This window comes from Oncorhynchus masou, chromosome 11 (assembly GCF_036934945.1).
Source record: "Oncorhynchus masou masou isolate Uvic2021 chromosome 11, UVic_Omas_1.1, whole genome shotgun sequence".
NCBI classification, from domain to species: Eukaryota; Metazoa; Chordata; class Actinopteri; order Salmoniformes; family Salmonidae; genus Oncorhynchus; species Oncorhynchus masou.
Genome location: NC_088222.1, coordinates 59,251,837 through 59,272,979, shown reverse-complemented (window position 1 = coordinate 59,272,979; position 21,143 = coordinate 59,251,837). Strand labels below are relative to the sequence as shown.

The following is a 21,143-nucleotide window of genomic DNA, read 5'->3' as shown; positions in this document are numbered from 1 at the left end:
TATACTGGGTCATAGTTAAGTCAGGTGGGCCTTCACACTTCAGCAAACAATGTTTTTCTTGGTATGCTCTTTTCATATACTGGGTCATGTTCAGTTTGGCACACTGTAGCAAAACCTTACCTCCATGTTTTAGTCCATTTTGAAACGTTTTCGCCCTACTGAACATGCCCAAGCCTGGACGCTTTGCTTCAATATCAGCTAAGAGTTGGCCACATGGCCGCATGATCACTGGATGTCAGGCTTTGGCCAACACTTGCTCTCTATTTATCTCTATCCATATTCCGCTGGCTACCATCAACTAGCACCCTCTTGTTCACCCTGACTGACCTAATAGGAATATCATGTTTATTCTTAGTACAAACATCTTAGAATGGCTACCAGTGGAACAGGCATGCTTGTCCAGGTATGTTGTTAGGCACATGTACAGGAACGCAGATGTAATTGCAGGGTGGGGGGAGCAGGTAGCTGCCTAGTGGCTATTCATGGTCTGGGGTAGAAGCTATTGGCCAGTCATCGGTCTGGGGGTAGAAGCTATTGGCCAGTCATCGGTCTGCAGGTAGCTGCCTAGTGACTAGTCATGGTCTGGGGGTAGAAGCTATTGGCCAGTCATCGGTCTGGGGGTAGAAGCTATTGGCCAGTCATCGGTCTGCAGGTAGCTGCCTAGTGGCTATTCATGGTCTGGGGGTAGAAGCTATTGGCCAGTCATCGGTCTGCAGGTAGCTGCCTAGTGGCTATTCATGGTCTGGGGTAGAAGCTATTGGCCAGTCATCGCCCTGATAGTCCTGCACTGTCTGAGTGAAGGAAGTGAACCTCGGGTAACTGTATCAGCAATGAGTCAGGATATTGACATGCTTCACCACATGAGCCATACTGTGCCAGCTGACTATGTGTATTGACCAGCTGACTGTATGTCCTCTGGTTGTTTCTCCAGTAGTGCTGAGCTATTAGCGCTTTTTTAGGTCTATTAGGTTTCGGTTAAATTATTTAACAAATTATCACGGTTTTTGGTTGCGACTATTTAAAAAAAACATGAAATGCATTATGAGATAATAACGTTACATTGATTTTAGAGCTTTTAATGGAAATTCCAACGTCCAAAATAGTGAACATTGATAATATTTCATTGTCTCTGTCAGGTCCACATTGGGTAGACATCAATAGAAAAATAGGAAATTACTATGCAATATTTCAGCTACTTAGTTTTTATTTGATGGCTTTATTATTGTTCATTCCTTAAAGTAATCATCTCTGCTCAGGCAGTAGCAGGCAGCCAGGCCATATAACACCTATGTGCTCCCCATACTGTACGGTCTTCGTATTTTGCCAAACTGCATATTATGTTGCAGAGCTGTCTGACAATCATTTTACTAGTTCTTCAAAGTTGATAAGGCATACTTTCACAAACTGTCTCTGTCCCTCTTGTCACTGTGTACATTACTCTCTCATGTGGTCCCGTTTACCATGTTTAAACTGTCTCTGTCCCTCTTGTCGCTGTGTAGTCTCTCATGTGGTCCCGTTTACCACCTAACAATTGTCCCAAAGGTGGGAATGCAGGCGACAAGGTCCAAACTAAGCCAATAGACTTCGCACTGGGCTTATTTCTGACAGATCTTGGCCAAAGTGAAACCTCTCACTTTGCCTCTTCCTCTCTGTCTGTCTAAATGGAATTCAAGTAATTGAACCGACATCAGTCAATTAGTTTTTTAATTTAATTTAATTCATTTTTTAATAACAGAAAACCCCCAGAAAAGTTGTTTAATCGCTCAGCCCTATTCTCCAGTGCACTGACCAGCTGACTGTATGCCCTCTGGTTATTTGTTCAGTGTCTTGACCAGCTGATGCTGGTGCAGGCAGAGCTGCAGGACTCGGTGAAGGAGCTGGCTAAGACCAGGAAGAAATATCAGGAGACAGAGACCATGGCCCAGGCCGTCAGGGACAAGGCCGAGCAGGACGCCAAGTACGTGCACGCACACACACACTAAAACATCCGACACCCTACGGCCTTGTGGAGATTTGAGAGGATCAGATGGGTAACAAATCTGAGGGAAGGGTGGAGCTATTGCCGTAATGCTACCTATCCAATCCTCACGAATGTACAGGAGTGACAATGTAAAAGACCATAGGGAATCATTGGTCTTGTGTGACACATATATGCTCCATCTCTCCCTCTGTTCTGTCCAGGTCCAAACTGAGTCTCTTCCAATCCAGGTCCAGTCTGCAGAGGGCAAGTGTAAAGGTGAGAGAATTACATGAATCCATTTTATGTATGGCCAATTGGCCATGACTACAAACTCAAGTGCATATGGGAATGGAGAAAAAAAGTACAACTAAGTTACTGACGTGCATGTTTTCAGCTGAAAGCCAAGAGGAGTGAGTGTAACTCCAAAGCCACCCATGCCAGGAACGACTATCTCCTCACGCTAGCTGCGGCTAACGCTCACCAGCAGCGCTATTACGACACTGACCTGATCGACTGCATTAAGGTGAGGCGTTGGCAGGCATTCCAGGTACTTTTTGTTGCAGTTGCCTCATATCTCAGGTGATTGCTGTGTCATAGTTAGCATGACTGCAAAAACAGGCTACCTGGAATGCCACCACCAGTGTGTGAGATGGAGGGTTATTGCTGCATATTACTGATAAATTACAAGTTAAGTTATTTCCCTGTTTACTGCGCTCCTCAGGTCCTGGATGGGAGCATCTATGAGCAGGTGAAGGACTACCTGGTCTCTCTGTGCCAGATGGAGCTTGAGTCCTATCAGGCTGTTCACAACACTTTCAACATCCTCCTGGAGAACTCCAATGGGGTGAGCGCACGCAAACTAGCCCAGTGGCCGTGTGTCAAGTGTCTCGAAGGAGCGCTGATCCAGAATCAGTTTAGCCTTTTAGATGAAAAAATGTTTAGGAAATGGAACTTCAACGGGGAATTGTGAGATGCTTGATACTAATGGCCCCAGGTATTGTCCTTCGATGAACTAGCCTGGACCAGGATCTGTTTGTGATGTCTTGCCAACTCCTATGGTCTAATGATATTGGCTATACAGCACAAACCAGGCTTTTTTTTTACTTTGGGAGAGAGTTTCTATGCAGAGAATGCTGGGAAGTCGGCGTAACAGGTGGTTAGTCCAGAACATGGTCTGAAAGCTGAAGGATTGCATTAATCATGTAGTAACCAAAAAAGTGTTAAACAAATTCATTTTAGATTCTTCAAAGTAGTCAACCTTTGCCTTGATAACAGCTCTGCACACTCTTGGCATTCTCTCAACCAACTTCACCTGGAATGTTTTTCCAACAGTCTTGAAGGACTTTCCACCATATGCTGAGCACTTTTTGGCTGCTTGTCCTTCACTCTGCGGTCCAACTCATCCCAAACCATCTCAGTTGGGTTGAGGTTGAGTGATCAAATAGCCCTTACACAGACTGTTGGTGTGTTGGGTCATTGTCCTGTTGAAAAACAAATGATAGTCCCACTAATCACCAACCAGATGAGATGGTGTATCGTTGCAGAATGCTGTGGTGGCCATGCTGGTTAAGTGTTCCTTGAATTCTAAATAAATCACAGACAGTGTCACCAGCAAATTATTCTCTGCAACAGAGGTGACTCTGGGTCTTCCTTTCCTATGGCGGTCCTCATGAGAGCCAGTTTCATCATAAAGCTTGATGGTTTTTGCGACTGCACTTGAAGAAACCTTCAAAGTTGTTGAAATGTTCCGGATTGACAAACCTTCATGTCTTTGAAGTAATGATGGACTGTTGTTTCTCTTTGCGTATTTGAGCTGTTCTTGCCATAATTTGGACTTTTACCAAATAGGGCTATCTTCTGTATACCACCTCTACCTTGTCACAACACAACTGATTGGCTCAAACGCATTAAGAAGGAAAGAAATTTCACAAATTAACTTTTAACAAGGCACACCTGTTAATTGAAATGCATTCCAGGTGACTACCTCGTGAAGCTGGTTGAGAGAATGTCAAGAGTGTGCAGAGCTGTCATCAAGGCAAAGGGTGGCTACTTTGAAGAACACTGCATGATTCCATATGTGTTATGTCATAGTTTTGATGTCTTCACTATTATTCTGCAATGTAGAAAATAGTAAAAATAATGAAAATCCCCTGGAATGAGTAGGTGTGTCCGAACTATTGACTGGTACTATGTATATGCAGAGAGGCAGCGAGCTGTCGGTGCCAGATCCCACAGAGGGGTCAGATTTCTACCGGCTGACTCATATAGTTCCTCTTTCACTGTGACGCCACAGCAGGCTGTGTGTGTGGGTGTATAGTTTTGACCTCTCTCTGGTGATCTTCCTATGACCCTTGAGGTGACCGTGAATGCTCCCCTGTGACTTTAGGTCATGCTGCGCTCTGCTCTGACCGTCTGTGGTCCTTTGATGGCCCTGGCTTAAATAAGAACAGTGTGGTCACTCGCCGATCACATAATAAACTCTCAAAGGAGTTTAAGGCCTCTTCTGTCATGATAATGAGTTTTATCTATTCTAATTCCTTTATGCCTCTTTCAGATTATCAGTTGCTTCTATTGTGCTGTATTATGAGGTTAACTAAATGGCTGTGTGTGCGTGTCTGCATGTGTGTGTGTGCATCTGCGTATGTTCGTGTGTTCTCTTCAGATGATGCAGGACTTTCACCAGCAGCAGTTTGTACAGCAGAACCAAGTGTTCCACAGTAGCCCAGCCATCCTCTTCCAGCCCATCAACACTGACACGGTGGGTAGTAGTGCTACGCTAATGCAACACTAATGCTACTTCTCTCATGGAACGTGTTGGCTAGTGCTACGCTACACTTTAGCTATGCTAAAGCTACCCTCTTGTAGAACCACTGGTCCTTCTTCACCGCTAGGCTAGCTAACCTGCTCTACCGTACATGCTTGTGCATATGTGTAACCAAGTTGAATTTGTAGGCTCACTCCTCAACTTGAAATTCCTCTACCCATGCCATTGAATTGCTAGCTATTCTTTGGCGTAGCTGGCTAAGGCAAGACAGGATTGGGATTTGTAAAATCCATCACAGTAGTGGACCTGTGAGGGAGGAAGCAAGCTGTTAAATGACAGTGACGTCCATTACATGCAATGCTTGTGTTTTGGTGAGTGTGTTTGTGTTGCACGCAGGTTTAAAAAATAAAAATAATTAAGGGGTGGATTAGCTTCATATTGCGGAAAGAATGTTCGCTTCCAATGTAATTGTCTGCATCATTTCCAATCCCCCATATTGTTTGGGTAAATATATATATCCATAAACACATGCATACATATACACACATATACATAAACATACCTATATAGACATAGTTTTTAAAAAGAATATACCTTTATTATTATTCCCTGCAAACCCTTCTGCCGATCCCCCAATTGGAGTAAACTAATAAACACTTCTGCTTTTACCTTCAATTTATACATCTTATACACATTTTACAGACACAGTCTACTTTACAATAGTTCTCTCGTTTGTTCTTAGTCCTTCCTCTATTTCTGATGTCCATCTAGTTTGATGATTTCTATTTGTAACTGTGCTATTTCACAAAGGTTCTGAACCTATATACATTCTACAGATCCCTTATGCCCTACATTGTTTATCTTGTTATTAGTCCCACCCTTCAGCTCCACTCAACCTCTCCCATCTGTCTCTCAACACCATCCAGCCCCTTCAGCTCCACTCAACCCCTCCCATCTGTCTCTCAACACCATCCAGCCCCTTCAGCTCCACTCAACCTCTCCCATCTGTCTCTCAACATCATCCATTTCAGATTTCTATTTGCCATACATTTTTCAACTGTGCTGTGATGCTTCACAAAATAATTGAACCTTCCTATTCTCATAGCTTCTACAGATTGTAAATTAAAAATAAACATTTTTGCTAAAATAATTATTATATTATTGATTGAATGACTATGGCTTTTCAAATCACCCAGTATTGCTGTCTGTAGTGTTAGTTCTATGCAAATGTTGCAATTCTTCAGCCATTCCTGGACCTGTGACCAAAAACGAGCTACATATGTACAATACCAAAATAAATGATCTCATGACTCTGCACAGCAGAATCTGCAGAGCTGGGAAGATTGTATCCCCCATATATATATATAACATTCTATTAGTTGCAAGAATTTTGTATAGTAGTTTAAATTGAAAAATTCAAAGTTTTGAATCCGGCGTTGTTTTGCGTATCAATTCATTGCACGCAGGTTTGTTTGTATGGTTTATGGTGTGTATGTATATGGTGTGCATGCGAGCCCCAGAGGAACATGTTCTCAACTGACCCAGCCTGCTAGTCAGTCTGTCTGCCCACCAGTGCACTTGTCCGCATCCTCTGCCGCCTGCAGAGGGTGTTTGTCTCCAAGACCCTTGTTGTTTTCCGTTGGTAGTGATACAAGCGTTGGCCTGTTCCTAAAGAAAACATTTAGTTATGCAGTTGCACCCTCCACCTCCCTCAAACCTACCCCCCCTTTCCCCTCCCTAAACAATGTGACAGAGGTATCTGGCTCTCGCTCTCTCCCTCGCTGGCTCTCGTTCTCTCCCTCACTGGCTCTCGCTGGCTCTCGCACTCTCCCTCGCTGGCTCTCGCACTCTCCCTCGCTGGCTCTCGCTCTCTCCCTCGCTGGCTCTCGCTCTCTCCCTCGCTGGCTCTCGCTCTCTCCCTCGCTGGCTCTCGCTGGCTCTCGCACTCTCCCTCGCTGGCTCTCGCACTCTCCCTCGCTGGCTCTCGCTCTCTCCCTCGCTGGCTCTCGCTCTCTCCCTCGCTGGCTCTCGCTCTCTCCCTCGCTGGCTCTCGCTCTCTCCCTCGCTGGCTCTCGCTCTCTCTCTCGCTGGCTCTCGCTCACGCCCTCGCTGGCTCTCGCTCTCTCCCTCGCTGGCTCTCGCTCTCTCCCTCGCTGGCTCTCGCTCTCTCCCTCGCTGGCTCTCGCTCTCTCCCTCGCTGGCTCTCGCTCTCTCCCTCGCTGGCTCTCGCTCTCTCCCTCGCTGGCTCTCGCTCTCTCCCTCGCTGGCTCTCGCTCTCTCCCTCGCTGGCTCTCGCTCTCTCTCTCCCCTCGCTGGCTCTCGCTCTCTCCCTCGCTGGCTCTCCTCGCTGGCTCTCCCTCGCTGGCTCTCCCTCGCTGGCTCTCCCTCGCTGGCTCTCGCTCTCTCCCTCGCTGGCTCTCGCTCTCTCCCTCGCTGGCTCTCGCTCTCTCCCTCGCTGGCTCTCGCTCTCTCCCTCGCTGGCTCTCGCTCTCTCCCTCGCTGGCTCTCGCTGGCTCTCGCACTCTCCCTCGCTGGCTCTCGCTCTCTCCCTCGCTGGCTCTCCCTCGCTGGCTCTCCCTCGCTGGCTCTCGCTCTCTCCCTCGCTGGCTCTCGCTCTCTCCCTCGCTGGCTCTCGCTCTCTCCCTCGCTGGCTCTCGCTCTCTCCCTCGCTGGCTCTCGCACTCTCCCTCGCTGGCTCTCGCACTCTCCCTCGCTGGCTCTCGCACTCTCCCTCGCTGGCTCTCGCACTCTCCCTCGCTGGCTCTCGCACTCTCCCTCACTGGCTCTCCCTCGCTGGCTCTCCCTCGCTGGCTCTCCCTCCCTCGCTGGCTCTCGCACTCTCCCTCGCTGGCTCTCGCACTCTCCCTCGCTGGCTCTCCCTCGCTGGCTCTCCCTCGCTGGCTCTCCCTCGCTGGCTCTCCCTCGCTGGCTCTCCCTCGCTGGCTCTCGCTCTCTCCCTCGCTGGCTCTCCCTCGCTGGCTCTCCTCTCTCCTCGCTGGCTCTCCCTCGCTGGCTCTCGCTCTCCCTCGCTGGCTCTCCTCCCTCGCTGGCTCTCGCTCTCCCTCGCTGGCTCTCCTCGCTGCTGGCTCTCGCTCTCCCTCGCTGGCTCTCCCTCGCTGGCTCTCGCTCTCTCCCTCGCTGGCTCTCCCTCGCTGGCTCTCGCACTCTCCCTCGCTGGCTCTCGCGCTCTCCTCGCTGGCTCTCGCTCTCCCTCGCTGGCTCGCTGGCTCTCCCTCGCTGGCTCTCCTCCCTCGCTGGCTCTCGCACTCTCCTCGCTGGCTCTCGCACTCTCCCTCGCTGGCTCTCGCACTCTCCCTCGCTGGCTCTCGCACTCTCCCTCGCTGGCTCTCGCACTCTCCCTCGCTGGCTCTCGCACTCTCCCTCGCTGGCTCTCGCTCGCTCCCTCGCTGTCTTTCTGTTCTTTTTTGCTCTGGCTCGTTCTTTCACGCACGGTATCACTTTCTCTCAATTCAAAGGGGCTTTACTGACATGTAATTGAAATGGGTTTTATTGACATGTAATTCAAAACATAAAAATGTAAAGAAACAAAACAAACTAGAAATGAACAGTAAACAGCAATCACTAATTCAGAGGTTGCTGCCTACACTGAGACCCAATCACTGGTCACTTTAATATATGGATCACTAGTCACTTTAAACAATAGCACTTTAAAAATGTTTACATATCTTACATTACTCATATGTTTATACTGTATTTTATACCATCTATGGCACCTTGCCTATGCCACTCGGCAATCGCTCATCCAGATATTTATATGTACATATTCTCATTCACCCCTTTAGATTTATGTGTACTAGGTAGTTGTTGGGGAATTGTTAGATATTACTGCACTGTCGGAACTAGAAGCACAAGCATTTCGCTACACTCGCATTAACATCTGCTAACTATTTGTGTGACCAATAAAATTTGATTTAAATATTGCATACACAAAGGTTTCTGAAAGATAAAGGCCTTTCTAATGTTATCAGCTGTGTACAGTGATTTAACAATGTGCAAATATTTGAAATACAAATGGAAGGGGTGTCTGTGTTTTAGAATAGATAGAAGCGCATATTATTGTGATCAAAGAGCTCTCTCTTAATCGTAATCATAATTATACATTTAGCCATTTGGACTGTTTACTATTTTGTCAGGGCTTAGATATTAATCAGCTGTGTGCATATGAATCATGCCAGAGGTCATCATCAGTCAGAGGAGTTGACCTATACACCTCCCGAGGAGAGGCGAGACCAAACTTTGTGGTTCTGTGGCGCGTGTCCATCAGATGGCCAGTGATCTCTGTTCATTACCAAGTGCAATGGAAAATGTTTAAAATCATTTTGTATTAGGAAACAGAAATTAGCATTTGATTATTAGACAAGTCCAGGGACGTCCCTCCCCGTTTCAGTACGTTTTCTTCTGTTTGGTGGATAATGAACACTTAGTGTTACAGAACGTTCTGATATAAGTCTATTATGTAGAACGAATATGATTGTAGGTCATGTAGGCTAGAGAACCGTGTCAGCTCTATTCCTTTACATTGTGCAGTGTTCAGAACATATCACATTACACATCAGAGAGGCCTGGACTGAGACCTCAGGCCTTGTAGATGAGTTGTGGAGAGAAATAAGAACAAGATTATTCCATTTTAAATCTGTGATTTATGTTTTTCTGATCGCCTTCTAATCCTATATTGTTGGAATCAACCTACCCCCGAGCAAATATCAGACATTTTACATTGTACTGATTAATGCCCTGATTTAGAGACATTGCCTCTCATCCCATTGGGATGTGGATTGGCTGTGTTCCTCTTGTGAGGTCATCCATAGTGGAAGTCCCATTGGGATGTGGATTGGCTGTATTCCTCTTGTGAGGTCATCCATAGTGGAAGTCCCATTGGGATGTGGATTGGCTGTGTTCCTCTTGTGAGGTCATCCATAGTGGAAGTCCCATTGGGATGTGGATTGGCTGTGTTCCTCTTGTGAGGTCATCCATAGTGGAAGTCCCATTGGGATGTGGATTGGCTGTGTTCCTCTTGTGAGGTCATCCATAGTGGAAGTGCCTCCCTCTAGGTTGTTTTCTTTTCGACACAAACACACACTGTTTCGTCGTCTGTGGAATAATGTTTTTTACTACGCCGCCTTGAGTTCATTCCTCAAAAATCTAATTTCATAACATTCACCCTCAAACGAATATCAGCTCCAATATCCAGCCATAAATATTATCCATAAATATTTTTTATGTTTTATATGTACCATGTATCATATATAAGTCTTATTTTAATAGATGCACGGACAGATACGGATGCTGAATATTATCAATTATTATTCAACTCTCTCTCTCCCCTATACATCATCCCTGGTCACTAGGTGGGGCAGTTGCAGAAGGAGAGTGGCACAGTGGAGGAGCACAGTCTGGATAAGGAGGCACGGAAGTGGGCGACCCGAGTGGCACGAGAACACAAGAGCATCATCCACAGTCAGAGGGTGAGAGAGAGGGAGGAAAAGAGAAAGGGATGGAAATGTTAAAAAGCGAGAGCGAGGGAAAAGTGTCTCAGAGTAGGAGTGCTGATCTAGGAAAAGTTTTCTGCCTTTTAGATAAGATTACATGGACTCATAGACTTTATGAATAGGGGCTCAGATTTGTTCAACTTCAGTACACTTCCAACTGACTCAACACGGAGATATCATTAACCCAATATAAAATACTAATAATTAATCAGTTTTATGATGCTTGCACTGTGTCAGAGGGAAGGGAAGTGATAACGTTTAGGAAATGTTCGAACCATCTGGCCTGATAGTTTGTTGTTCAAATTTGGTGATAAGATAACGGATGTAGGTAGTTCTTGGCCCAACTCTGACAAGTGTTTTCCAGTAAACCAGGATGTAACATGGCCCTTTACTTGAAATGATATTAAATGAGTCATGTTTTATCTGTGAGAGTTTTACAATTTCTTCTATTCACTGTAATGTTGTCTACCATTTATTGCTTGATTATTTCAGCGTTTCTCATTTTCATGGCCCTATTGTTTTAGCATTTCCTGCTTTTGATTTGGTTCCTCCTTTTCATTGTGTGGTGGTGTAGTTTCTTTTAAGATTTGTCATAGGTTTTGTCTGTAATGGAAACTGTACTATGCAGGAAATAAGGCACCATTTCAGACGCAGCCATTAAGATCGGTTTGTTCTCTACATGTTACCTGTGACCTTTCAGGCCCTGGAGGACTATGGGACCCAACAGGGGCTTTCGGAGCAGAACCGCAGCGAGCTAGAGCTCAAGATGGAGGCAGCCAGGGAGAACCTGCGGAGAGCAGAGGTAAACTTGTGCGTGTGTGTAGTGAAGTTTAGTAGGATTGTTGTGATTTTTTAAATTTAACTAGGGCAAGTCCGTTAAGAACAAATTCTTATTTACAATGACGGCCTACACCGGACAACGCTGGGCCAATTGTGTGCCGCCCTACGGGACTCCCAATCATGTTGTGATATAGCCTGGATTGGAACAAGGGTCTCGCCTCTAGCACTGAGATGCAGTGCCTTAGACCGCTGCGCCACTCGAGAGCAATGAGGTAGCCCTGCCCTCGGCTTAAAATCTGTCACCCAAGAAGGAGACCATGGTTATGATTCCACCAGTGCTCACGTGTGTGTGTGATCCCTTACTGAGGTTTGTTTATCAGTGGGCCAGCAGGTTGTCTCACCTTAGTCTCTCTTGCCTCTGATGCCCCCTGTTGGTGGATAAGGCAGAATACATACAACATAGTTCTAAGGGAGCTTTTTATTATAGCATGAGTCATTACTAGGGTTGCAGAATCCCATGTTTTCCAGAAATCCCAGTTCGTAGATTCCTGGAATTAGGAGGGAATAAGCATGAAATTCATAATATGTCACTAACTCCAGACCGTGAAGCTGAAAGCAGATGCTCGTCTGGCTCTACTGAGAGAGGCAGGTATCACAGTGGAGACGTGGCTGAAGAGCGCCATGAACCAGGTGATGGAGGAGCTGGAGAACGAGCGGTGGGCCAACCTAAATGCCCATGATCTTTCACTCTCCGTGAGTCACAAAACACACATTATGTATTCAAATACGAGACAAAATTTCATACACACAAACGCATCTCGATTTGTCATTTTGTCCCCTTTATACCTGCCTACTGGAATTTGCCGGTCTCAGGTAAATCCCATAAGGGAGCTGAGGTGCGTCTTTAAGATACTGTTTCTCAACCTTAAGGTGCTAGCTTAGCCTGTGCTGTGTTTGTGTTTTGAGATTGACTAGCCTTGTGAAACCAAGCTAACAGCATGTGAGCTTGCGAGATCAGGATGATTTAACAAGGCTACAAATTTTGCAGTCACTGATCACTGATCTACAAACCACCTTCTCACTATGTCACGTCTCAAACTCATTCCACGGAGGGCCGAGTGACTGCAGGTTTTCGCTCCTCTCTTGCACTTGATTGATGAATTAAGGTCATTAATTAGCAAGGAACTCCCCTCACTTGGTTGTCTAAGTCATAATGGAAAGGATAAACAAAAAAAACAGCAGGAACTAGGCCCTCCATGGAATGAGTTTGACACTCCTGCACTAGGTGATCGAAAGTATTGATTCTGCAGCTTCCCTTGCTCAAAGGGATCCTCTACAACTTGCTGTGTGTGTGTTTTTAGGGTACAGGTGACCTAGAGAGGGAGGAGGATGAAGATAGTGGAGAGGTGTTAGACGACAGCAGCTCCAGCCCCTCCAGTACCCTCAGGAACTACCCCCTCACCTGCAAAGTGCTCTACTCATACAAGGTACCCACAAACACAGAGTGCTTTCCTATTATCTTTAAGCTGGCAATTAACTCAGCACCTTGGATGCGGTGCAGTACCGTACCTCGTACCACATACAGTGGGGAGAACAAGTATTTGATACACTGCTGATTTTGCAGGTTTCCCTACTTACAAAGCATGTAGAGGTCTGTAATTTTTTGTCATAGGTACACTTCAACTGTGAGAGACGGAATCTAAAACAAAAATCCAGAAAATCACATTGTATGATTTTTAAGTCCTTAATTTGCATTTTATTGCATGACATAAGTATTTGATCACCTACCAACCAGTAAGAATTCCGGCTCTCACAGACCTGTTAGTTTTTCTTTAAGAAGCACTCCTGTTCTCCACTCATTACCTGTATTAACTGCACCTGTTTGAACTCGTTACCTGTATAAGAGACACCTGTACACACACTCAATCAAACAGACTCCAACCTCTCCACAATGGCCAAGACCAGAGAGCTGTGTAAGGACATCAGGGGTAAAATTGTAGACCTGCACAAGGCTAGGATGGGCTACAAGACAATAGGCAAGCAGTTTGGTGAGAAGGCAACAACTGTTGGCGCAATTATTAGAAAATGGAAGAAGTTCAAGATAACGGTCAATCACCCTCGGTCTGGAGCTCCATGCAAGATCTCACCTCGTGGGGCATCAATGATCATGAGGAAGGTGAGAGATCAGCCCAGAACTACACGGCAGGACCTGGTCAATGACCTGAAGAGAGCTGGGACCACAGTCTCAAAGAAAACCATTAATAACACACTACGCCGTCAGGGATTAAAATCCTGCAGCGCACGCAAGGTCCGCCTGCTCAAGCCAGCGCATGTCCAGGCCCGTCTGAAGTTTGCCAATGACCATCTGGATGATCCAGAGGAGGAATGGGAGAAGGTCATGTGGTCTGATGAGACAAAAATAGAGCTTTTTGGTCTAAACTCCACTCACCATGTTTGGAGGAAGAAGAAGGATAAGAACAACCCCAAGAACAACATCCCAACCGTGAAGCATGGAGGTGGAAACATCATTCTTTGGGAATGCTTTTCTGCAAAGGGGACAGGACGACTGCACGGTATTGAGGGGAGGATGGATGGGGCCATGTATCGCGAGATCTTGGCCAACAACCTCTTTCCCTCAGTAAGGGCATTGAAGATGGGTCGTGGCTGCGTCTTCCAGCATGACAACGACCCGACACACACAGCCAGGGAAAATAAGGAGTGGCTCCGTAAGAAGCATCTCAAGGTCCTGGAGTGGCCTAGCCAGTCTCCAGACCTGAACCCAATAGAAAATCTTTGGAGAGAGCTGAAAGTCCGTATTGCCCAGCGACAGCCACAAAACCTGAAGGATCTGGAGAAGGTCTGTATGGAGGAGTGGGCCAAAATCCCTGCTGCAGTGTGTGCAAAACTGGTCAAGAACTACAGGGAACGTATGGTCTCTGTAATTGCAAATAAAGGTTTCTGTACCAAATATTAAGTTCTGCTTTTCTGATGTATCAAATACTTATGTCATGCAATAAAATGCAAATTAATTACTTAAAAATCATACAATGTGATTTTCTGGATTTTTGTTTTAGATTCCGTCTCTCACAGTTGAAGTGTATCTATGATAAAAATTACAGACCTCTACATGCTTTGTAAGTAGGGAAACCTGCCAAATCGGCTGTGTATCAAATACTTGTTATTCCCACTGTCAGTCCTGTGAGCAGCACGCAGTTCCAACCTATAATATATTAACGGAATTGACTGGGGCAGTCTTGCAGTAATGAAACATGACCTCTTTCCTCTCTCTTCTCTCCCAGGCGTCTCAGCCAGACGAGCTGACCATCGAGGAACAGGAGGTGCTGGAGGTTATCGATGATGGGGACATGGAGGACTGGGTCAAGGTACAGAGCGCTTTTCAAGAGTGGCGCTACCTCAGTTTGTGTTATAACTAGAATAAAGCAAGAGGTACTCTGAAGTCATATCATACTCCTACTGTACACACCAGGGGTTGTGTCCAGTGGGGAGAGAACTTTTTTGAAACAGAGTGAAATAGGGAGGTACTACTTCAACTTGTTCAATAAGAACTTTGTTTTATTTTCCATTACAAAACATGTTGCTGCAGTGTGCCCTACTATCACTGACGATAACCCTGTGTGTGTGTTCCAACATTGTCTCCAGGCCAGGAACCAGACAGGCCAGGTGGGCTATGTCCCGGAGAAGTACCTGCAGCTGCCCTCGTCCAACAGCCTAATGAGCATGCTCCAGTCTCTGGCCGCCCTGGACGCTCGCTCCCACTCCTCCAGTAACTCTGCCGAGTCAGAGCTGCACACGCCGGGCACACCTATCGTCAACGGAGACTCCAGCGGTGGTGAGAGACAGTGGATTTGGCCGAAGCGTTTGGAGCAGCATGACTCAACATTCTCTCACGGGCGAATCCTGACCTTAACTTAAGTCCGGTTTTCACTTAGTCATGCATTGATGTCAGTGGGAGATGAAAGGAAATTGGACTTAAGTAAAAGTTAGGATTCACCCCACATTGAATAAACAATGTCATTGAGATGCTGTGACCATTTCTTTTTAAAATGTTATCTTCATTTTGATCTCTTCCTTGCTCTCTTACTCTCTCTTTCCCCTCTATCTCCTTCCCTCTTCCACCTCCCCTTTTCACCTTTGCTCTCTCCCCCTCTGCCACCCTCAGTGTGCTTCGCCAAGGCCCTGTACAACTACGCGGGCCAGACAGGTGAGGAGCTCTCGTTCCCTGAGGGTGCCATCATCCGTGTGCTGAGCCGCGAGACCTACGAGGATGACGGTTTCTGGGAGGGCGAGTTCAATGGCACCGTGGGTGTCTTCCCTGCTGTGCTTGTGGAGGACCTTCTGGCAGCAGGTGGAGCCAGTGGAGACAGCGAGAATGGCGACATCTCAGGAGAGGCCAGCAGCAATCCGCAGGTACACACATGTATGCAATCACCCTAGGAGCTGTTGACCATACAGATGGATAGAGGCCTAGTGCCCAAAAGCCCGTTTTAGCATGGGCAGCACCATTGAGGATTTTCACCATTTTGTTGAACTAGTCAACTGGGTGGGACTTCCTATGGGTTAACCTGGATGGAATTATATGATCCTTCCTTATCAGGTGCCAACCTTTGCTTTATAGCTGTTCAAACAACACACTACGGGTGGCAGTATGCATACTTTCAGTTTGTTTACCAACTCATAGAAGTAGTAGAAGACAATGTACCACTACAAAATGGAGATGGCCTCAACGGTGCTGCCCATGCTATCACAGACGCCATAATGGGACAGATACAATGTTGTGTCCTCTATCTATCTATATGCTGTTGACACACATGAATCCATGAGGGAATGAATGGAGAGAAAAAGGTTCTCACATTCTCTCATCCATACAGTATACGTCATAAAGATGCTGTATAACAGTATCAATATACTACTGTTTTATTTAATTCTGTGGTGTGCGCTGTCTTCCAGGCGTCCCCCGCTCCTCTTTCCGAGTGCTCTCCACAGAGTCCCTTCCTTCTGGGCCCGTTCCATAGCAGCCCCCTCCTGACCCCCACTCTGCCCTCGCCCCAGTCCAGCCCCTCCAGTGCCAGCGCCTCCCCCATACCCCGCCCCCTCCATCAACGGCCACCATAGGCCACCGCCCGCACCACTCAAAGGCCACTTGCAAAGTAAGAACCACTCCTCAAAGGCTGACTATTTATTATTTTGCAATGCATATCATTCATTGCCTGGTCCCAGATCTGTTTTGTGCTGTATTATAGTCCATGGCATGACAACAAACATAGGAGTTGGTAAGACGGCACAACCAGATCTGGGACCAGGCTATGTTATTTATCATAATAAATGCACACAAAATAGACCATGTAAAAAAAGTAGGGTCGTGGACAAGTAATAAACAACAGCATGGATTTTAAGAGTCCTCATTCTGAGATTTGACACATCTGGGTTGTTTTTATTAAGGCACAAGGTCACTACCCTGTAGTGATTTCTATGCCAAGACGTGGTGATGATGACTCTGTCTGCCCCCCTCACCTTAAGGTCCTGCCCAGAACTCCACCCAGCCCCCCAGGTACCCAACAGATGGTGGTGCGGGGGGCACCATTCGACCTGTAAGTCACACTGTATGGATACTGACCCTTGTCCGGTTTGAAAAGACTCGTTGTTGAGGTTCCACTTGGCGCTCAAAGGAATAACCTTGTTTGTATGTTATGGACAGGTCCGCGCTGCACCGCCGCCCCCCAAGCCGCAGCAGCCTCGTGGCCAGGTGAAGAAGAGGGAGGAAGTGGAGATCACGCTGGTGTAACACCGCCGCCCCCCAAGCCGCAGCAGCCTCGTGGCCAGGTGAAGAAGAGGGAGGAAGTGGAGATCACGCTGGTGTAACACCGCCGCCCCCCAAGCCGCAGCAGCCTCGTGGCCAGGTGAAGAAGAGGGAGGAAGCCGAGATCAGACCTGGTGGATCCAGGTCCCTGACCGACTCTTTTTCTCTCTCTGGCTAGCTCCCTCCCCTTCATAACTGGGCATTGAGCAATGGGGGGGGGGGGGTCTTGCCTTGTTGTTCGAGCAAGATATCGCCATTGGATTACTATTCAACAAACTAATTTTTTGAGAGGATTGTACATCTGTCACAATGTTTTTTTAAAAACACAGCTAAATTCCAAGCCAGATCTCTGTTTGGTACTTGGTAGATTGTGTTAATGTTGTCTCCGCACATTTCAGGGAAATTGACAACATGGTATCACTCCTGTACCTGAAATATGTCTTTAAAAAGTGTTTCCAACATTTCATAAACAAGGGAAAAGTGGCAATTTTGGAGGGGTGTAATTGTTTAAGATAGGAATAGCCCCATTGAGGGCAGAATCTGGGTCACTGTGAAACTAGAACAAAACTGTCCCTGACATGTAAATTTATTACTCTTCTAAAGGTATTTGTACAACTTCCTTGTGTTAAAACTTGGGACATTTCAAGATTGCCAGGGGCAGTCTATAGTGTATGTATGAGTAAATGTAGACTATTTTTGTGCTACTTTTTGTTGTAAAAACAAGGATCTAACTATGTTGTCATCAATACTAATTTAGGCGTAAACTAGCCAATAATGGTTGCTGGTGAGAATAGTTTTTTCAGTCAGGAATGCAGACTGGGTCGCAGTTCAAGACGGAAAGCATCGCAAGGTGATTTGTAGTTGTGCAGTGCGTCCCTGGGTCAGACCATGAGTCAGACGTGCCTTAAAGTTCCCGGAAGAGAATCTCCGTAGTTCCTAATCCCCTACAGGAAGTGTGAACTGCCTGAAATACTGAAGCACTTTGTTGATATTCTGTTATGCTCTTTTCAGTATTGCTGCTTGGTCTCGTGGTTGCTGCATTGTTTGTCTACTTAATGTTTTTTTGCTCCATCTATATCGGTATGAGTATTGTTCTGCTTGTGAAATGCATTTGATTTATGTCGCCAAAAAATATATATTTGTTTACGTTGGGCGGTATGATTGATTTTATTTGATGTATGCTTTTTAATTGTATCATTTAAATATTCATAGTTTACAGAGCTTTGAGATGGATAGCTGTGCAGCAATTTTACGTTAAGGATTAAAACATACGGCATTTAAATATTCATAGTTTACAGAGCTTTGAGATGGATAGCTGTGCAGCAATTTTACGTTAAGGATTAAAACATACGGCAACGTATAAATGGTTGCTAATAGGAAATCAGGAATCTGTTAGCCATGTTGCTGTGTTCTCGATGATCTCCTTGAGATTTGAATGTCAAACTTATTTTGAAGTTTACCCTGTTATATTGAAAAAAATACATGTGGTTGTGAAACACTTTGACACAACCATGAAGTAGTTTTTTTTGTCATTGTTCCTGATTTATTTTCAGTATCTTCAGAGATACGGTAGAAACAAACGGCCCACTCTGATGTAGCATCTGCAGCAATAGCAGAAAATCTAAATTATTTAATTGGATATTAAGATTTTTTTTTTGTTAAAATAAATATGGAATAAAATTGGCTGAAATCACATTTTGTTCTGTTTTATTCAACATTTCACAAAATAATTGTGGGTTTCCACTAGATGCCACAGACACGAAGTCAACATTGGCTATAAACTTTCACTTAACGTCAACAAAACAAAGGAGATCATTGTGGACTTCAGGAAACAACAGAGCGAGCACCCCGCTATCCACATCTATGGGACAGCAGTGGAGAAGGTGGCAAGGTAAGTTCCATCAGCGTACAAATTGAAATGGTCCATCCACACAGACAGTGTGGGGAAGAAGGCGCAACAGCGCCTTTTCAACCTCAGGAGGCTGAAGAAATGTGGCTTGTCTCTTAAAACCTGGAAACTTTTATAGATGCACAATCGAGAGCATCCTGTCGGGCTGTATCACCGCCTGGTACGGCAACTGCACCGCCCACAACCACAGGGCTCTCCAGAGGGTGGTGCGATCTGCACAACGCATCACCGGTGGCAAACTACCTGTCCCCCAGGACACCTACAGCACCCGATGTCACAGGAAAGACAAAAAGATCAAGGACAACCACCCAAGCCACTGCCTATTCACCCCGCTATCACCCAGAAGGCGAGGTCTTTGGTGGTGGTGCAGACTGGTTTTATATTATTCTTAACGATTTTGCACAAACCAGGAAAAATGCAACTATGTCTGTGAAACTATATATTCACAGTATTATGAAAGAATTGTGGTTTATTTGGTAGCATTTCATAGTGTGACTGATGTTACTAATTGCATTAGTACTGTACAAAGTTTGAGGTGCGCTATTTGATAGATTTCCCCCGCTCTCCCTACCTCGGGCTTCCAGTGGGGAGACCTGAGGTCAACATGCCCCCGCCCCGCTCCTCATCTCGTACTTCTGAGTGGGAGACCGTCCCAGGCAGTTGCCTGCCTAGCTCACTCCGACAAGGTTAATTGACCCACAGTTCCACACGGTGACATGATATCATTGACTTGTCGTGCAAATGAGCGATAGAAAAACAATCACACAAATGTCACCATTCCACATTTTTTTTGTGCAGGCGCCCCATGGGCGTGCGCCCATGTCACCCATATACCTAAATCCGCCACTGGTTAGGCTACTATGGTGAGCAAGCGTTGCTCCTTTTTCTTTTTTAAGGAGTAGCGTTTACCCATGTATTTGTCTCTGCTTACAAATCGTCCTCCTAAAAGGTAAGCTATATCCTATAGGCCTATGCAAAACATAGCAAGTGTTGCTGTCCCGTGCATCATGACAGTGACCTCTACTGTTTACCATGACAGTGAAGCCTGTAATGTTAGAGCTGTTTGTTACTGTATCAGTGTGTAAAGTAGGGATTTAGTTAGGGAAACTGACAGATCAATAACGTTACATTGCCATACTGACCAATAAAACTCATATTGCACTGAAAAAACATCAGAATATCTTCAAACGTTTGGCTGATGGTTTCATTGTTTGATTCAGGTCTAAAGTTAGAGTGATTGAGGGGGTGGGTATAATTTGTGTAACGTTCCAACAGGAATCTGTTCCAAAAACATTGTAAATAACATGAATGCATACAAAGTTGTATAGCAGCAGAATAAGATATCGGGTGGGCTATTTAATTCAGTTTTTCACTCGCCAGGTTTATTCCTAAAAGTGTCTGTCCTCACTCTGGTAGCCTATTCATTCACCTCAGCCGAGAATTGATGAAATATTAGACAACATTACATGTCAGTTATAATACTAACTCAGCACTGCAAGTAAACACTTGTTTAGTTTTTTTTCTGTTAAGCTAAACAGCCATTACCTTCCCAGCTACATCAGTCAACTAAAGAGTAGCCACTTTCTGCTATGCTCTCTTTTACAACTTGGTGAAAAAGAACAACACATACACACTGAACTATGCTCAACTCTCCTGTGCAAGTCCAGCCAGGCTTCCAGAAGCTTTGCCTTCACACAGCCTACCCGACCACTCGGAGGCATCCGCATGGTCCGAAAGCACACCATTTTTTTATATTTTTTTTTACAAATTGCAATAATAAAACTGGGAGTACCAAAAATCTTAATCACATAAAGCCTATTATTTGGCAGAGAATACTATTTGTAGATCAGTGATTTTACTCCTCACTTTGCTCAAGCTGATCCTCTCCAACGGACTCAGAAATTGTAGCTAAAAATGTTGCAGTTAAAGGGGTCAATGAAACCAATTGAAGTATATTCTAGAACATTCGGGGGGTAACCTCGACCGGGACTTGAACCCTGATCCAGCGACTGTCAATCCAACATCTTAACTCATATTTCCCAAACTCGGTCCTCAGGACAATATGAGGTTTCTGTGTTATGCACTATAGCCGTTACCATATGTGATTTAATATTATCTGCTGTTGGCTTGTGTGGATGTATGTGTCATGCAACATAGCTGACTTGAAACATTGTTAACAGTCTCAGGGCCATGGGCCTTTCTCATGATGGAAAAATACAGAATAACATAAAAACGGACACATACAGAACGTAGTGTAGCAAACCACAGACTGTTTTTGTTAGAACTCAAACTTAACAATAACAGAAACCAGATATGTGACAACGGTATCTAGGGAATGAGCGCATAGATACTCGACACAGCAAGTTACATCTATCAACTGGAGCGCCCGGGGGCTGGTACCA

The 21,143-nt window shown here is 45.7% G+C and overlaps 1 pseudogene; it reads left to right on the top strand.

Moving 5' to 3' along the window:
- LOC135548892 (F-BAR and double SH3 domains protein 2-like) overlaps window positions 1–18,525 on the top strand; it is a 44,032-nt pseudogene extending 25,507 nt beyond the window's left edge.
- Window positions 18,526–21,143: the final 2,618 nt, after the last annotated feature.